Source organism: Oncorhynchus nerka, linkage group LG3 (assembly GCF_034236695.1).
Source record: "Oncorhynchus nerka isolate Pitt River linkage group LG3, Oner_Uvic_2.0, whole genome shotgun sequence".
Lineage (NCBI taxonomy): Eukaryota > Metazoa > Chordata > Actinopteri > Salmoniformes > Salmonidae > Oncorhynchus > Oncorhynchus nerka.
In genome coordinates, this window is record NC_088398.1 from 13,724,858 (window position 1) to 13,732,090 (window position 7,233).

Below are 7,233 nucleotides of genomic sequence, written 5' to 3' on the forward strand. Positions count from 1 at the left end.
TATAGAATTCTATTATTATTATGGAATTAAAACCTTCACCACAATCAGTCAAACTAGCTGACAAACTCTTACTAACTTAAATCCCTGGTATAGAGCTTTGGACATGCTAAGCCTTAGTGGTGGCAGCCTCCTCATTGAAAAGCACTGTGTTTTCTGGTTGAGTTGAGCCATAAACTTTTCATTTCCATATAGAGAGTTCGGACAGGTTTTTAAAACGGCTGCCATGTTAGCGCCCAAATAGAACTTAATTTGTGACATTTTGATGATGTAACAATACGAGAGCGCCTCTGACAATTCCCTATGAAATTACCTGCTTTAAACAAGCAAAACATAGCAGTGAATTTGACAGGCGTTTTTATTGATTAGCATTCAATGTGTATCCAAGTCTGTACTGTGTTGTGCTGTCAACAAATTGCATATTTGCTTTCAATGGAAATCTTCATAGGTTTTGAAAACGATCAGAAATAAACTGCACAATGTGGAAGTGTCAAATGATCACTTAGCAACAGCTATGGAGGAGAAAGTGGCTCTGTCGGAATGTTCAGATATATGGCTCTGGTATTTCCGTAGTCCAGTCTTTGCCTTGAAACATTGGTGAATGTGTCAGAACCCCATCCCAAACAAATAGCGGACACAAACAACAATATCTCAACACAAAGAGGGGAGCTGACATGGTTACCATGGCAAAAATCAGTTCCGGGTGTTTTGTCACCGAGCAGTAGTACACCCTCTGGCCAGACTTTCCCACGCGGGGCGAGCCAAGAGTCATGCTGCCCTGATGGTGTTCCAGACCAATACCATTAGCAGCAGCAACACATGGGACTCAGGTACTATACTTGATCTTAGCCAAAAGGTTGATGCAGTGGCGTGTTGTGGTGTGACTCTCGCAACAGCAAAAAAATGTAAGCAATTATATTTCATTGTAAATAAACAAGTGTCAAATTGTGAATGAGGGAAAACAAACAATACACTCATTAAGTGTACGCAAATGACCCCACCTGATGAACCCATCTTGTGACCAGTGTACAAGATTTAAGAGCAGACTGGGCACATTGCTTGGAGAGACAGAACAGCTGTATGTCAAAAACCCATTGAGAGACAAAGACCCAGTGAGAGACAAAGACCCAGTGAGAGACAAAGACCCATTGAGAGAACTGTTATGTAACTGCGTCTTAACATTTCAGACAGTCTGTACCGCAACAGTCACTAATTGTCCATTGTTGCCAGGGCTATGGGCCAGCGAGGAGTTGGCTCTCGTTCCTGTAGTGTTCCTGTACTGAGCAGGCATGGGGTCTCTGTTCCTCGCAGCAGCCACAGCGATGCAATGTCAGGACCTGTTAAAGCATTTACCGTCAGAACCCTAACCCAGACGAACTGTGCCTCACTGTGGTGGACGTTTTGTCCAGATCTTTCCGGTCAGATCTGACCCAATCCCAGACAGCCTCCAGTCTCTGGCCTTTCTGCTTTTCATTTGGAAGGATGTGACCAGTTGAAAGCTCACCATGGTGCATACAGACCAGTTCTGGGTTACACACAAGAGGATATGATGTTGACATCCCACGAGCAGCTCTTGCTAAATTCCACATCTGTTGACAAAACATGTCCGCTCTCCCCCAACCCCTCTCCGATTGTAAATATGCAGGCTGGGTTGCTTTCCTCTACTGCGTTCACTGTCCTTCAGACATTCTCGCTCCTCCCTCCACCCCAATGATCACGCCACACCAGTCCCGTGGGCGTCTTCCTTAACTGTCCAACTAGGACCATTATGAAATCCCAAATAAACACAGCTAATGCATCAGAGAGGGGGATGTCATCTGGGACAAATAGCAATGCATTTGTGTTATGTCAGTGGGGAGCAATGGAAAACAGAATTCAGCTCAATTGTACAGCTGCACCCCTCACTGTGAACCCCACTCTGACCCCCGCCCTCCACCGACCCCCAACCCGCCCGTAACCAATCCTGCTGTTCCCTTATACAGCTCCTCCAACATGGTCCCATGGCCTCCCTCCACGAGGCTCCAGTCCCAACTGGACAGCTCCGACCATTAACTCCTGTTGTGTCCCATTTAGGGCTGAGATGTGAGGTCTACACCAATCACTGTTTGAGCAGAGCCCAGTCTCCCACCAAAACGATAGCCACTGCCTCCCTATCTTCCCTGACAAACTATTCCACCAGCCTCATCTGGGCCGGATTCAACAACAGTTAAGTGGGATGTGCAGCAAGCAGCAAACCGCACGTGCACCCTTCAGGCGACCATTGCACAACCAGTCTAACCCCCATCTGAGACCCTGGTTTGAAGTGGATGAGTGGAAGGATTGTCACAGTAGGGATTGGGAAATATATGGTGATAATTGTGTTAGACTTGTTCATAAGCTGTTTGTTTCAATTTGAAGTTTGTCACGTGCACAAGTACAGTGAAATGTATTTTTGCTAGCTCTAAACCCATCATTATCAATGTAGTACTAAAAAATAACATAAAGTAGAACAGAAACACAGATAGATGTCATTCTGGAAGGTTCTCCCATCTCCACAGAGGAGCTCTAGAGCAGCCATCAAGTTCTTGGTCACCTACCTGACCAAGGCCCTTCTCCCCCAATTGCGCAGTTTGGCCGGGCGGCCAGTTCTAGGAAGTCTTGGTGTTTCCAAACTTCTTCAATTTAAGAATGATGGAGACCACTATGTTCTTGGGGACCTTCAATGCTGCAAACATTTTTTTGATAACAGATCTGTGCCTCGACACAATTCTGTCTCGGGGCTCTACGGACAATTCATTCAACCCCATGGCTTGCTTTTTGCTCTGACATGCATTGTCAACTGTGCGACCTTATATAGACAGGTGTCCAATCAATTGAATTTACCATAGGTAGACTCCAATGAAGTTGTAGAAACATCTCAAGGATGATCAATGGGAACAGGAGGCACCTGAGCTCAATTTCAAGTCTCATAACAAAGAGTCTGAATACTTATGTAAGTAAAGTATTTCTGTTTTTTATTTTGTATATATTTGTAAAAATGTCAAAAAAATCTGTTTTCACATTGTCATTATGGGGTATTGTGTGTAGATTGCTGAGGGATTTTAAATTGTTTTAAACCATTTTAATAAGGCTGTAATTTAACAAAATGTGGAAAAAGTCAAGGGGTCTGAATACTTTCCGAAGGCACCATATGTATAGGGTTAAAGTGACTAGGCATCAGGATGTACAATAAACAGAGTAGCCGCAGCGTATATAAAGACTATATGTGGGGGTGTGTCCGTGTGTGTAGAGTCAGTATAAATGTGTGTACCTGTTGTGTGTATTGGAGTGTCAATGTGAGTGAATGTGTGAGTGTGCATAGAGACAGTACAAAAAGAAAAATACAAGGGTCAACTCAGATAGTCCTAGTAGCCATTTTGTTAGCTATTTAAAACCTCTTGCCACTCCGATCCCTTTAGCGGGATCATTTTCGTCTACATACGGTGAATTGAAAATATTACATTTTCATGAAATCACAAGTGCAATACACCAAAACACAGCTTAACTTGTTGTTAATCCAGCCGGCGTGTCAGATTTTTAAAAGTCTTTATGGTGAAAGCAAACCATGCGATTATGTGAGGACAGCTCACAGACCATAGTAACACTGCAAAAAGACTAGAAATCATGGTGAATAACAATCTAACACAGGATGCAGTCGAAATAGCAATAGCCTTCAATTCCTAATTTATTGACTCTGTCAGGGTACTGACACAGAACCCCTCCACTGGTTTCTTGGGCTCAGTGCTAGTGAATGACACTCAACCTGTCTTCATCATAAGGGAGGTTTCTGAGTCAAAGGTGAACAAGGTGATTAGCTCACTAAAGAACTCTAAAGCCAAAGATGTGTTTGGGATGGACTCTACCTTTCTTAAAAACTACAAAGAGTCACTCATTGGCCCCATTACTAAGGTCACCAACACATCTATTGGTCTCGGTGTGTTTCAAGGGTATGGAAGTCGGCCATAATAACGGCCATCTTTAAATCAGGCGACCCTGCTGGCGTGAGTAACTACAGGCCCATTAGTATACTACCTGTGGTGTCAAGGTTGTTGAAAAGTGTGTAGCAGAACAACTGATTGCCCACCTCAACAACAGCCCCTTCACATTACACTCCATGCAGTTTGGCTTCAGAAGCGAAACACTCCACAGAAACGGCCAACTGCTTTCTTCTGGAAAATGTGAAGTCCAAGATGGACAAAGGGGGTGCTGTTGGGGCTGTGTTTCCGGACCTAAGGAAGGCTTTTGATACTGTTAACCATGAGATTCTCATCACAAAATTGTCCAAGTTCAACTTTTCCCCTGATGCCTTGAGATGGATGAAATCATACCTTGAAGGCAGAACTCAGTGTGTCAGAGTGAGCAATGAGCTGTCGCCCACTCGTAGCTATGATGTGGGCGTGCCCCAGGGTCAATACTGGGGCCCCTCCTGTTCAGCCTGTACATTAATGATCTGCCTTCTGTCTGTACTGGGTCTGAAGTTCAAATGTATGCAGATGATACAGTGATATATGTGCATGCAAAGAGCAAACAACAAGCTGCACAAGAACTCACTACTGTAATGGTCCAGGTTACAAAGTGGCTCAGTGACTCGTGTTTGCATCTCAATGTGAAAAAAACTGTTTGCATGTTCTTCACAAAGAGGGCAACAGATGCTCCTGAGCCAGATGTCTATGTGTCAGGGGAGAAGCTCCAGGTGGTATCCGATTTTAAGTACCTTGGCATCATACTTGATTCCAACCTCTCTTTTAAAAAGCATGTGAAAAAGGTAATTCAAATAACCAAATTCAACCTAGCTAATTTCCGATTTATACTAAATTGTTTGACTACAGAGGTAGCAAAACTGTACTTCGAAACTATGATACTCCCCCACTTAACATACTGCTTGACTAGTTGGGCCCAAGCTTGCTGTACAACATTAAAACCTATTCAGTCTGTCTACAAACAGGCTCTCAAAGTGCTTGATAGGAAGCCCAATAGCCATCATCATTGTCACATCCTTAGAAAGCATGAGCTCTTGAGTTGGGAAAATCTTGTGCAATACACCGACGCATGTCTTGTATTCAAGATCCTTAATGGCCTGGCTCCCCCTCCACTCAATATTTTTGTTAAACAGAAAACCCAGACATATGGCAGCAGATCCACAAGGTCTGCCATGAGAAGTGACTGTATAGTTCCCCTAAGGAAAAGCACCTTTAGTAAATCTGCATTCTCTGTGAGAGCTTCCCATGTCTGGAATACACTGCCATCAGACACACATAACTGCACCACATATCACACTTTCACAAAATGCTTGAAGACATGGCTAAAGGTCAATCAGATTTGTGAACATGGTCCCTAGCTGTGTGTTGCCGCTTTCCATGTTGTCTGTTGTCTGTAGCTTGTGAGGTGTGGAAACACTTTGTTGCTTTTATGAATTTTGTCTTGCTGCTTTTTGTTCTGTCTGTATGCTACGTCTTGCTTGTCCTATGTTGCTCTGTCTGTATGCTATGTCTTCTTGTCCTATGTTGCTATGTCTTGCTTGTTCTATGTTGCTATTGTCTATATTGTAATTGTTTTTAATAACCTGCCCAGGGACTGTGGTTGAAAATTAGCCGGCTGGCTAAAACCGTCACTTTTACTGAAACGTTGATTAATGTGCACTGTCCCTGTAAAAATAAAACATAAACTCAAACTCAACTCAAACTCTCAGCAGACAAAACATTACAAACAGCTAGCAGCAAAGTAGATTGGTCATGAAAGTCAGAAAAGCAATAAAATGAATCACTTACCTTTGATGATCTTCGTATGTTTGCACTCACGAGACTCCCAGTTACACAATAAATGTTTGTTTTGTTCGATAAAGATTCTCTTTATATCCAAAAACCTCCATTTGGTTGGCGCGTTTTGTTCAGTAATCCACAGGCTCGTGCGGTCACGACGGGCAGACGAAAATTCCAAATGGTATCCGTAAAGTTCTTAGAAACATGTCAAACGTTTTTTATAATCAATCCTCAGGTTGTTTTTACAATAAATAATCGATAATATTTCAACCGGACGGTAGCCTTTTCAATAGAAGAGAGAAAGAAAAGGTCTCGCTCCCGGCGTGCGCGCATGCACAAATCTGAGGACATCTGGCTATCCACTGACGAGATGTGATCATTCTCACTCATTTTTCAGAATAAAAGCCTGAAACTATGTCTAAAGACTGTTCACAGCTTGTGGAAGCCATAGGGAAAGGAATGTGGTTGATATCCCTTTAAATGTAGGATAGGCTTGCAATGGAAAAGAGTAGTTTCAGGAAAACAGCACTTCCTGGATGGATTTTCCTCAGGTTTTCGCCTGCCATATCAGTTATACTCACAGACAATATTTTGACCGTTTTGGAAACTTTAGTGTGTTTTCTATCCTAATCTGCCAATAATATGCATATTCTAGCTTCTGGGTCTGATAAATCGGCCTGAGAAATGGGCCTGAGAAATAGGCAGTTTACTTTGGGCACGTTTTTCATCCAAACATCAAAATACTGCCCCCTAGCCTAAAGAGCTATTTAACAGTCTAATGGCTTGGGGATAGAAGTGTTTTAAGGGCCTATTGTCACACCCTGATCTGTTTCACCTGTCTTTGTGATTGTCTCCACCCACCTCCAAGTGTCAGCTGTTTTCCTCATTAGTCCCTGGGTACTTATTCCTGTGTTCCCTGCTTGTCTGTTGCAGGTTCGTCAAGTCAACCTGGGTGTTATTCCGTTCGCCTGCTTTTTCCTTCGCTCTGTTTTTGCTAGTCCTCCCGGTTGTGACCCTTGCCTGTCTGGACTCTGAACCCACCTGCATCAGTGGATGCATGGTGGCAAGGTGAGAGGGGGTTTCAGGGAAATCTGCAGATAGACAGGCAAGGGTCACAAACCCTGGAGGACATTGTCTCAGTTCTCTGTTCTTTTGGTTCTATCTTTCATCCTTTATTTGTACTGTATCGTCACTGTGTGTATATTAACACATTTGTTTCGCTGTCTCTCATCTCTCACGGGTTCTTTTTTTTCCTTTGTTTTTTCTTTTCATTTAAATGCAATAAAACTGTAATGGAAAACTCCCTTTTTAGGTAAAATAATGTGCATTAACTTCTTACTGATTGACTTCTTACAGAAAACAGCTATTTGAATCATTGATACCTTAACACTGGTTGTGCTGTTTTTGCACATCTGACTCCAGTACTATATTTCAAGTTGTATGAACACAAAAAAAGGAA